The following is a 12,500-nucleotide window of genomic DNA, read 5'->3' on the forward strand; positions in this document are numbered from 1 at the left end:
TCTTTTCTCATTTTTAATGTGTTCTCTTCTTCTTCTTCCTTTCACTTCCTAGTCTACTGTATCTCTCTTCGCCTTCTCCTTTCTTTCTTTTTCTCTCTGTTTTTATGTTATTTCTTCTCATCCTTTTTATTATCAGTTCCCTCATTTTATCCTTATCAGTTGTTTCTTCTCATCCTCTCTCTTTTTTTCTTCATTGCCTTCTGTCTTCCCCCATCTCTTTCTTTTTCTTTTTTCTTCTGTACTATCTCTCTTTGTTCTCTCCCCTCTCCTCTTCTTTACCTACTGTCTTTCCTCCTCCTCTTCCTTTTATTTCCATATGTATTCTCTTCTAATCCTCTTCCTCATCTCCACTTCCTCTTTCATATCTACTATCTCCATATCGTCTTCATCCTCTCCCTCCCCTTATTCCTTATCTACCATATCTCCTTCTCCTCCCCTTCTCTCCTACGCCATTTCCTGTCCTCCGTGACGTCTGCTCACTCGCCCGGACATTTTTTTTTTTTCGCTACGTACTTTTTCACTTCTTTCTTCCTCTCTTCCGCTCCTTATTTTCCTTCGTGCGGGAGAAAAGCTTTCGTAAGCTGAATCTAAGGCCATGATACAGAAAGGAATAGAGATAAATTGATAAATTTGTAGAAAACTATAAAATACTGAACGAGTACCTACGTTATATAACAGAAATGGAGCAGTTAATGGAAAACAGAACATATAATACAACAGAATATATGGAGGTTGATAAACGATATAATAGCAGTACAACGGTTAATAACAGACCAGAATATATGCAGGACGCATAGTAATAATCAATATAATTGATACAGAACGGACCAAACATCATAGACTATTAACAGATAAGGAACGAGCATAGAAACAAACGAATAAACAGACGATATAACAGATACAGAACAAACAACAATAACGCAATAGACATACAGCGAATAGATAATAGACAAAATATGTGAGACAAGACGAACGGCTAAGTCCCTCTACGTCAGCGCCGGCGCCGACCCTGGCCGGAGACACATGTACGCCGCTCTTCTGTATTCTCGGCAGGGCGGCCGACCAGAAACACGGCCGACCGAGAGGTTTTGCACAGGATCTGTTGTGTACGATGAATGCATAGTTTTTTTTTTTTATTATACATTTCGGAAATATAAGGTGTTGAGTTTTTTCTGTCTTTTTTTTTGTATTATATGTACTTATCGATATAATTTTCTGTTGTTGTTGTTGTTTCATTTATCACAGATGCAACACACGTAGCGCGCGATCTAGAATTATGAATGAGTAACAGGCTTACGTAATGACCTTCAGAGGCCATTCATTAATGTTCTCACAGTGGCTCCCACACATTCTAGAAGATACACATGTAGAATATAAAATGTTTATATATCAGGTGCCAGCCACCTGATATATAAACACACCTTTTATCCTGATATTTGCACATGTACCCACAAACATGCATCCAAACAAAAGCAGTGGCAAACATCGCTACATATGCTATTCATTTAGTACATAGACACTGTACACACAAACATACAGGTAAATAAATACCAACATATATACATATATATGTAGTTACATACATACATATATATATATATATATATATAATATATATATATATATATATATATATATATATAAAATATATATATATATACATATATATATATAATATATTTACACATACATACATACATAGAAATACAAACATGCAGACACACACACACATATTTTTACATACACACGCACACACACACACACACACACACACACACACACACACACACACACACACACATATATATATATATATATATATATATATATATATATATATATATATAATTATATAAATAAACGAAGGAACAAATAAATATCTCAAGTGTCCCACTAGGACCTGTGTGACGAGACCGAATTGCAAATCAGTCACAGGTTCGCCAAAACACACGTGAACATTCTGCACAAAGGGTCTCTGTTACAAGGCTACCGAATTTCTCTCAAGCTAAACCAGTAGTTAATTCCATACTTTATGTCGAGATAATAAGTCATTTCTCTCTTCTATAAATATTTACAGAGTCGACACAGTTAGTTGTTGTTTTCAAGTATAAGATTTGTTCATAAAAAAAGGTATAGATATTTGCAGAATCTATATAATTTAGTTTTTTTCCTGAAGTATAGTATTTGTTTGCAAAAAAAAAAGTATAATTGCTAAAATATATTTCAGGACATTCAAAGAAAGAAGAAAAAATATCACAAAGAAAAAACAGCAACAGTTAAATGTGTCTTGAATACCAACAAGAAATCTGCTTGCATTAAGTTACAATTAGTGATGAAAGTAGGTTATGAATCACAACAAATATAACGAGCTAATGTTAATTAATTCTATTCTCGCTCTAATTACTCTGGCGTCCGCAATTTCGTATATCTGATGCAAAGTTTAGAGCATATAACCTCCCAAGGGATATATTTGATTTAAACTTTAAAACATTAATAGCCTCTTAGACCGTATATAAATATATAAGATAAAACCTTTATATAATCTCTCAAGGCGTATATTTGATTTAATATGATAAAACATAAATAACCTCTTAGACTGTATATATATAAAGTAAACCTTGTATATCTCAAGAGACAAAAAAATGTTTATCAATCATATCATATTAAAAAAATGTTTATTAATCATATCATATTTTTAAAAAATGTTTATCAATCATATATTACATCAACACCGAGGTACTGATATAATACACTCAAAGAAAAGTTTACTCCTCGAAATCACTCTACAACGAAACAAATGCAATGGCAAGATTATTGTGGATGAATTTATTTTATCATCTGTATGCATGCGTGTATCCTCGTTGGGTAACGTCGTCATTAAACAGAGGCAAATGAGCTTACTGGTTCTCAGCGTGAAGTTTATATATTATTTATTATCATTTCTCTTTTGTTGCTGTGTGTCCGGACGCCTGGTGCATAAACTAAATCCAGTGAACATAAAGCATCTGCATAAAGTTACGTAAATACTCTAAGTCTTCTTTCTTAAGGAAATAAACAACATAGGAAGTATATGCACATGCGTTAGTAAAGACACGTATAGGCATACATACATAAATATGCACGGATATACAAGCATGTGGACACAGGAACGCTTAATTTCTCCTCTCTCTCTCTCTCTCCTTATCTAATGTTTCTCTCTCTCCCTATTCATCTCTCTTTCCCTCTCTATCTATCTCACCCCCTATCCTTCTCTCTCTCCCTATGTATCTCTCTCTCTCTCTCTCTCTATCTCCCTATCCATCTCCCTCTCTCCATATCCATCTCTCTTTTTCTTTATCCCTCTCTCTCTCTCTTTCTTTTCTATCCATCTCTCTCTCTCACACTTCCACACACACACACACACACTCACTCCCTCAACAACAACAACAACAACACACACACACACACAATCACCCCCTTTACACACACACACACATCACCCCGAACCCCCTTCACACACACGCACCATAAGAAAAGGACAAAGAACAATGGAGAGACGCGTCGTCCCCCGCCTTGTAACGACGAGAACCCCCAGCGAGAGCAACACTTGCCTATTATGTTCCGTCCAAGTCCACTTTGTTCCTTTAGGTAACGACGAGGACATAGGAAGGGAAGGAGGGAGATGACAATTAGGTGTTAAAAACGGGAGGTGGGGAGGAGGAGGGGGTGGTGAAGGAGGTGGAGGTGGAGGGGGAGGGGGAAGTGGAGGAAGAACAGGAGAAGGAGGAGGAGCTGGAGGGGAGGAGGAGGATGAGCTGGAGGGGGGAGGAGGAGGAGGAGGAGGAGGAGGAGGAGGAGGTGGTGGTTGTGGTGTTGGTGGTGGTGGAGGAGGAGGCAAATAAATTAATAAATAAACAAACAGGCAAATTGATAAATAAATCAACAAAAATAGGGCCAATGATCAGAAAATCTTACAATAATCATAATATATATATTTTTTAAACTTCTGTCACAGTAACAAGTAAAGCGAGGAGGAAGAAAAGAATGAAAAAGGTAAATAAAACAATAATAACAAAAAAAGAAATAATAATAATCATAATAAATATTAATACTCATAAAATAACACTTATTTTTCTTTATCTAAGTAGTCTAAATGGGAAAGGAGGCGGATGATATGAATAAAAAAAAAAAAAAAAAAAAAAAAAAAAAAAAAAAAAAAAGGTGTTAAAAGGAAATGCCAGAAGAAATTAACCTAAAAATCAATAAATATATATACTAATAAACCATAACCATAATTCCAAATTATCCTTTCAAGGTAATAAGTGGATACAGATGAAGAAACGAGTCAAAGGACAGAAGGAGGAGACAAACCACAATAAACAAACACATGAAAGAAAAATCGATAGTAAAAATAATATTAGCATTAAAAAATAAATAAATAAATAAAAATAATAACACAGAAACAAATAATATCCTCAAATCTTAAACATAACCTAAACATGGAGAGGAAAACGAGATTAAAAGGGCTTATAACTTAGCCGAGAAGGGGATACGTACTAAATCACATTATCACTACGTACGTGACCGCCACCCTAATGAACACGATGATAAAAAAAAGTAGAAAAATAAAGTGAATCCGTAATGTTTCTTGAGAAGACAACTAACCTCGAAGGGCGGACACTTCACCCTTAGTACCTCAGGCTGTGACAGGGTTAAACGTGCACACCCTTTCCGAAAATCTCGTATTTTTTCTTGGCGCCGGTCAGTTTCACAGCACGAATGCACGCATGTATATGTGTTTGTGTCTATATATATACATTTGTACGTATACATATGTACATATATATATATATATATATATATATATATATTAATATATATATTATATATTATATATATATATATATATATATATATATATATAAAAGTGTGTGTATGTGTGTGTGAACATATGTATGTATGTATGTGTGTGTGTGTGTGTGTGTGTGTATGTATGTGTGTTTGTGTGTGTGTGTGTGTGTGTGTGTTTGTGTGTATTTGTATTTATATGTGTGTTTGCGTGTGCGTGTGCGTGTACGTAGGTATATAATATATTCATACATACAATAATACACACACACACACACACACACACACACACATATATATATATATATATATATATATATATATATATATATATATATATATATATATACATATGAAATATATACATTCCCTATTGACTTACTATAAGATGACACATCAGAACAAACTGAGATTCGAAGGAAAAGAAACTCTGTGGGTCTTGGCACCCGGGAATACTTGTCACTCCTCGTCACGTCCTCACTGTGGAGACAGGCCAATCTGCTACGTCTTAAAACACCGCTTTCTTAAAAGCGTTTTTTTGTACCGCTATTTTTTTTTTTTTTATTCGTGTATATATATTTTTTTTCTATTTTGATTTTTTTTTTTTCCAGTGTGTTCAAAGATAGCGCGAATTGCTTCAGGGAATAAATTAGAAGGCGGCCTCTCTCTCACGATCGTATCTGTAATACTCACGCAACGAAGTGAAATTTTGAGAAAAAAAGTACAAATAATGACGAAAATAACTTAATAAATGGATGAATACAAAGATAAACAAATATATAAACGAATAAATGAATAGATTGATAAATAAACGAATGAATAAAAAATAGATAAATAAACGAATAATGAATAAAAGATACAAGAGTTAAATAAACAAATGGAATCAAATACATAACCGAATAAACGGAAAAATTTTAAAATAAACAAATGCATAACAATAAAAAATAATGTTAAAAATAGTCCCCTGGCCGTGAGCTGGTACCGTCCCCCCGCCCCTTATCAGCCAACGTGATGGGGTGGGTGAGAAGCAGCACGTGTTGATTATTTGCATAAACTGAATACCTCGCTTTAGATCTTTCATGTTTTATGGCACGCTGAGGTTAGGTGGGTTATGGCGGGGTTGTCTGACGGGGTAATAGCGCCTCCCAGCTCGTTGTTCAGAAATTAGAGTATTGTTTAGTGGTTATGTTGGTAGTCTCGCTAGAGTGACCTCTCTCTCTCTCTCTCTCTCTCTTCTCTCTCTCTCTCTCTCTCTCTCTCTCTCTCTCTCTCTCTCTCTCTCTTTATCAGCTGATGTTTTCACGCGCGGTAAAAAAGGGGAAGAAATATAAGAAAAAGATAAAAAGTAAACGAAAAGAAAATGATAAGAACAAGCAAAAGAACAAGAAAAGGAAACGATAAAAAAGAAAACGAAGCAAAACGAAAAAAGGGAGAGAAAAAAGAAATAAAAAGGAAAAAGAAAAAGAAAAGAAATATGGGCCAAGGGATTCGTGCGGCGGGGAAGGTCGGTTCAAATCCGGCTAAGCAGAAATTTATGAAATTGGATGTCATAATTCGATTATTCTCAAAAGGAAAAAAAAGCCAAGAAAAAATCCCAAATACATAGACATAACCCAAGAACGGAGGTTAGGTAAAACGAACCGATTGTTTCATCTTTTTCTTTTCTTTTCTTTTCTCTTTTGTGGAACTAAGTATTACAAATGAAATCCACCAAGAGGAGAAAAAAAAAGAAAATGATGGTTATGTGGTGGTCGTGATGGTGATGATTATGGTGCTGATTATGATGACGATAGAATAATGAAAAAAAAGAGGAAGAGAAAAAAGAAGAAACATGAAAACGAAAGCGAAAAGAAAACAACGAAAAAAAGAAGAAAATACATTATAAACTACCTCTGCATCAAGAAGGGACGAGGGAAGGGAAGAGGGGGGAGAGGAGGGAAGGGGGGGGGGGCGAGCGAACGTTAGGTACTGCACGGTCGACACAAAACGGTCGTTTGGGTAACCGCTTATTTTGCCGTGAGGAATTTTCCCCAATCGGTTCCTGGCCCTTTTTTCGCCCGCCACTTCGACCCCCTTATATACCGCCCCGCCGTCAGCTCATTCATTTCGTCAGTTCGATGTCATTTTCTCGTGGAAAAAGATGTCTAAGGAAGGGAAGTCCGTCATGCCAATAGGACTATGAATGGGTATAAAGATAGGCCTTTCGGCGGGCGCAGTGTAAGGGATAATAATAATAAAAAAAAGATAATGCATTGTGTTTAGTACCGTTGAGAAAAATAAAATGTGGATTTTTTTTTTCTCATAAAAAAGAGAGGAAAAAAATAATACGAATACTAAATGCATTGTTGGAGTGGAGTTTTAGCAGCCTTGAGATTTTTCTTTTTTTATTTCTTACATGACTAGAATATCTGTCTTTCAAATCCATTTGGGTTTCATACCTTCAAGACATTCTGCAAGAGGAAGTACATTTTTCAATTATGCGACACCACTTGCAGACATATGTGTATTGCAAAGTATCCTCTTATCCATATTACGTTAGCGTATATATGTACACATAATCCCACGTATATGTAACTCATTCCCTTCTGAGAGAGACATAAAAATGTACACATGTAAAGTACTTACACATCTCAAACCAGCCGTCTGTACAGAGTTTCTAAGCACATCCTCATGTACAAACATCGTGTACAAGTTCGACTACACAAACACAAGGGAGTCTGCGTACCCTGTTAGAGATCTCGGCACAAATACTGTTTCCACGTGTGCATGTCAAAAGGTCCTTTACGAATTATTTCTGAACAAAAAAAAAAAAAAAAAAAAAACGATTTAAAAACAAGAAGAAAAAATAAAGTAAAAAAAAAAAAAAAAGATAAAAGTAAAAAAAAAAATAATAATAAATAAGTAAAGAATAAACCTCCATGAAAGTATATTGCATGACAGCAGCTAATCCGTCATAAAACAGACGTGGTCTGTGATGAATTGTATGGTTTGCACGAAGACTAGTGTTCCCGTGTGACGTACCGGGTATTTAGCTCTAAAAGAAAAATGCTTACAATATCCTCTAAATAAATCTTCATCTGTGCATCTGCGGATTCTCTCTCTCTCTCTCTCTCTCTCTCTCTCTCTCTCTCTCTCTCTCTCTCTCTCTCTCTCTCTCTCTCACACACACACACACACACACACACACACACCCACACACACACACACATTGACGTACACCCATGTTAGCACGTCAACCGCGAGTGCGTACATGCATGCAGATACACATCAATAAGGACAGAGCAAACAGTCTAACGTGCCATGAAAATTATTCATAGCCACAAGCAATCGCGGCGACTGAGCTTTTTTAAACCATGCCAGACTTCGCTCGAGAGGATCTTCCAACGCCATCGCTTTTCTTTTGTTTTGACAGACAGTTGCACGAAAATTGTTTTCTCCGCGACGTTCACTTGTTTCTTCGTACAGTCGTTTAGCTTCAATGAACAATTTTTTTTTCTCTCTATCTCGCTTATCGTTTACTTCTTCTTCTTCACGTGCATTTCCATGTTTCTTTTCTCGCTTATCATTATACATTTCTGCACTGTTTAACATTCATGTTTTCAAAGGCGAATTTTTTTTACCACCCGATGTTCTTGTGCATCTTTAATTTCCTTTTTATACGAGGAGGAAATGAGGCCAGGATAGATCGCCTGACCCCCATGCCTGACCTCTTGACGTAATTAAAGTGGTTAATTACGACATGGCGACATTAGAGACGGGGTAAGAAGTGGAGATAAGAAGGGAAATTTATGGAGGGACTGAGGAAGAGAAGAGAGGGGGTGAAGGGAGGGACGGAGAGGAGGGGGAAGATAGGGAGGGAGCGAGAGAGGGAGGGAGGAGATAGAAGGGTTAGGAGAGATATGAAAGGAAGAAGGAAGAAAAAAAAAAGGAAAACGAGAGGAAGGAAGGAGAGCTAGAAGGAGAAACAAAGGGAGGGGAAGGAAAGAGACAGAAAGACCGTGAAGAATGAAAGTGGGAGGAAGGAGAAGACACGGGAAGGAGGCCGACAGGGCTACCGAAGGAGGATGACGGGTGAGTAACAGAGGAAATGGGGAAAGACGTGATGATGAGGAAGAAGAGGACGGGGCAAGAAATGAAGATGAAGGGGAGATGAGAATAGTAAAGGCTGATGACAATGATGGTGGTGGTGACTGACAGTGCTTATAGTGAGTGTGATAATTTCACGACGAAAAATATGGTGATGATGATGATGATGAGAATGGTGATGATAATAATGGTGTTAATGTGGAGATGAAGATGAAGATAATGATGACGGTGACGGTGACGATAACGATGAAGATGATGATGGCGGTGACAACGACAATAATGATGATGACATTAATAGCGACGCCAATTATAATAACAGAGATGATGATCAGGAAGAAGCGGAGGAGGAGGAGGAGGAGGAGGAGGGGAGGAGGAGGAGGATGGGGGAATGAGGAAGCAAGACAGTGAGCAAGCACCTCACACTTCTCGGGTCCCGTTGATTTCACTTGGGAGGACAGCGTGACATGCCGATAATTAAGTGGGAGAAAAAATAATAATAACAGGGAAGACAAATGGAATGAGACGAATAGACGGAAAGTAAGCGAGAGAGAAAGAGAGAGAGAGAGAGAGAGAGAGAGAGAGAGAGAGAGAGAGAGAGAGAGAGAGAAGAGAGAGAGAATAGAAGAGAGAGAGAGAGAGAGAGAGAGAGAGAGAGAGAGAGAGAGAGAGAGAGAGAGAGAGAGAGAGAGAGAGAGAGAGAGAGAGAGAGAGAGAGAGAGAGAGAGAGAGAGAGAGAGAGAGAGAGAGAGAGAACGAAAACGAGTATGGAAGCATGGCACCTTTTCTCTCGAGTTAAGACCTATCATCTATGACCTAAGATTACAAACCACTAGGTCACGTCACAAAATAAGTCATTCCTCTCACTTCAGGGGCAAGGGGGGAGGGGGTTATGGTCCACGCCCCTTCCTTTTCACACTACGAAACTAGCAAGACCTCCCCGACTTCACACCTCGCGTAATAGTTTGTCTCGAAGATGAGAGGGAGGGAGGGAGGGAGGGAGGGAGGGAGGGAGAGAGAGAGGGAGATGCAGAGGACAAAAAAAAGAGAGAGAGAGAGAGAGAGAGAGAGAGAGAGAGAGAGAGAGAGAGGAGAGAGAGAGAGAGAGAGAGGAGAGAGAGAGAGAGAGAGAGAGAGAGAGAGAAGAGAGAAGAGAGAGAGGAGAGAGAAGAGAGAGAGGAGAGAGAAGGAGAGAGAGGAGGAGAGAGAGAGAGAGAGGAGAGAGAGAGAGAAGAAGAGATGAGGAGAGAGAGATGAGAGAGAAGAGAGAGAAGAATGAGAGATGACTGAGCAGAAAGAGATAGAAAGAGAAAGAAGATGAGAGAGAGAGAGAGAGAGAGAGAGAGAGAGAGAGAGAAGAGAGAGAGGGAGGGGAAGAGAGTACACATACACAAACAGTACAAAGTGGTACACACAAGCAATCAAGCCAAAAACAAACACTCGCGCACACGCACGCGCGCGCGCGCACACGCACACACACACACACACACACACACGCACAGGCACACTCCTAGCACAGCACAATAGATCATTCCACGCAACCTCAGTACATTATTTTAAACTGCACCAAATTGCATCATACGGCAGAAAAACCTCTTTCCACCCTGTTGATTCACCCACCTGTAATATTCCTCAAAATCTCACTTTGCTCCGTTATGCTGTAGGGAGGAAACATACAGCTCCTCACATTATAAACATTAGCGGTCCACAGCGTGTGCACAAGTCTACACACACGGTACGCTACCCCTTATCCCGCCCTGCACCATCAATGTCTTAACGTGGTCGCTCGGGCACGCTGACTGACCGGCCCGCGACTTCAGCCGAACGGTAAACACGTCGTTGCCATACGTTGCTGGAGATGGCAATTCCGAGTTTTCGCCATTTTTCTGTGCGTTTTCCCGATTTTGGGAGAAAAAAAAAGAAAGTAAATATAGTTCGTGATTGGATTTTGCTTTAAATAGAACAGTTAAACTTTCATGATTAAAATGGTCTTGGTATTTTTAGAGACGTAGGTATCGCTCACTGCAATGAACACTATCAAATGCATTTATCTTGTCCAAATATCTAACCTCACGATCTTCATATGTTGTATGATGTATCTGTATCTTTAATCCTAGATCTGTTAATGTTATTCTCTTTATGTTGAGGCATCTCCTAGTGTGTTATGTTGGACTTTATTATGTTGCTACCGCTGGTCCTTTTACTGCTGTGACTGGATTTAATAAGACGGCAACATGAGATAAAACTACGCATATTTTTTCATGCTGGCGAAGATGATGATGATAATGTTGTAATATCTGCTACTACCCCTGCTGATAAGACTATTTTATAACGACCGTGTTTTATAATCACGAGCAGTCCGTTTGTTACACTCAATTTATCTTTAAATTTTGTTGCCTAAGTTCACAATGTGTGTGTGTGTGTGTGTGTGTGTGTGTGTGTGTGTGCGTGTGTGTGCGTGTGTGTGTGTGTGTGTGTGTGTGTGGTGTGTGTGTGTGTGTGTGTGTGTTTGTAGTTGTGTGTTGCAAAGAAAAATAGGTTTAGATATATAAACAGCATTACACTTCCACCGTGCCATTCATGAACCCCGTCCGCGCAGACCACCGAAGGGCATGCTGTCCTAGACGACCTTTTCCTCAGTCCTGAATCGTCTCTCCCCGAGTCCTGAGTCGTCTCCCCCCCGAGTCCTGAGTCGTCTCCCCCCCGAGTCCCGAGTCGTCTCTCTCCGAGTCCCGAGTCGTCTCTCCCGGAGTCCTGAGTCGTCTCTCCCCCGAGACCTGAGTCGTCTCTCCCCCGAGACCTGAGTCGTCTCTCCCGGAGTCCTGAGTCGTGTCTCCCCCGAGTCCTGAGTCGTCTCTCTCCGAGTCCCGAGTCGTCTCTCCCGGAGTCCTGAGTCGTCTCTCCCCGAGACCTGAGTCGTCTCTCCCCCGAGACCTGAGTCGTCTCCCCCCCCGAGTCCTGAATCGTCTCTCCCCCGAGTCCCGAGTCGTTTCTCCCGGAGTCCTGAGTCGTGTCTCCCCCGAGTCCTGAGTCGTCTCTCCCGGAGTCCTGAATCGTCTCTCCCCCGAGTCCCGAGTCGTTTCTCCCCCGAGTCCTGAGTCGTCTCCCCCCCCGAGTCCTGAGTCGTCTCCCCCCCCCGAGTCCTGAGTCGTCTCCCCCCCGAGTCCCGAGTCGTCTCCCTCCGAGTCCTGAGTCGTCTCTCCCCCGAGTCCTGAGTCGTCTCCCCCCGAGTCCCGAGTCGTCTCTCTCCGAGTCCCGAGTCGTCTCTCCCCGAGTCCTGAGTCGTCTCTCCCCGAGTCCTGAATCGTCTCCCCCCGAGTCCCGAGTCGTCTCTCTCCGAGTCCTGAGTCGTCTCCCCCCGAGTCCTGAGTCGTCTCTCCCCCGAGACCTGAGTCGTCTCTCCCCCGAGTCCTGAGTCGTCTCTCCCCGAGTCCTGAGTCGTCTCTCCCCGAGTCCTGAGTCGTCTCTCCCCGAGTCCTGAGTCGTCTCCCCCCGAGTTCTGAGTCGTCTCTCCTCGAGTCCTGAGTCGTGTCTCCCCGAGTCCTGAGTCGTCTCTCCCCGAGTCCTGAGTCGTGTCTCCCCGAGTCCTG

At 40.4% G+C, this 12,500-nt stretch overlaps 1 protein-coding gene across 1 annotated transcript in view; it reads right to left on the reverse strand.

The window, feature by feature from the left end:
* The window catches only part of LOC119595796 (inter-alpha-trypsin inhibitor heavy chain H4-like), a 54,963-nt gene extending 44,240 nt beyond the window's left edge, over window positions 1-10,723 (reverse strand). The window contains exon 1 of the mRNA XM_037944963.1: window positions 10,531-10,723. The gene's annotated coding sequence lies outside the window, so the exon portion shown is untranslated. The remainder of the gene's footprint in view (window positions 1-10,530) is intronic.
* Window positions 10,724-12,500: the final 1,777 nt, after the last annotated feature.

Source organism: Penaeus monodon, chromosome 36 (assembly GCF_015228065.2).
Source record: "Penaeus monodon isolate SGIC_2016 chromosome 36, NSTDA_Pmon_1, whole genome shotgun sequence".
Taxonomy (NCBI): domain Eukaryota; kingdom Metazoa; phylum Arthropoda; class Malacostraca; order Decapoda; family Penaeidae; genus Penaeus; species Penaeus monodon.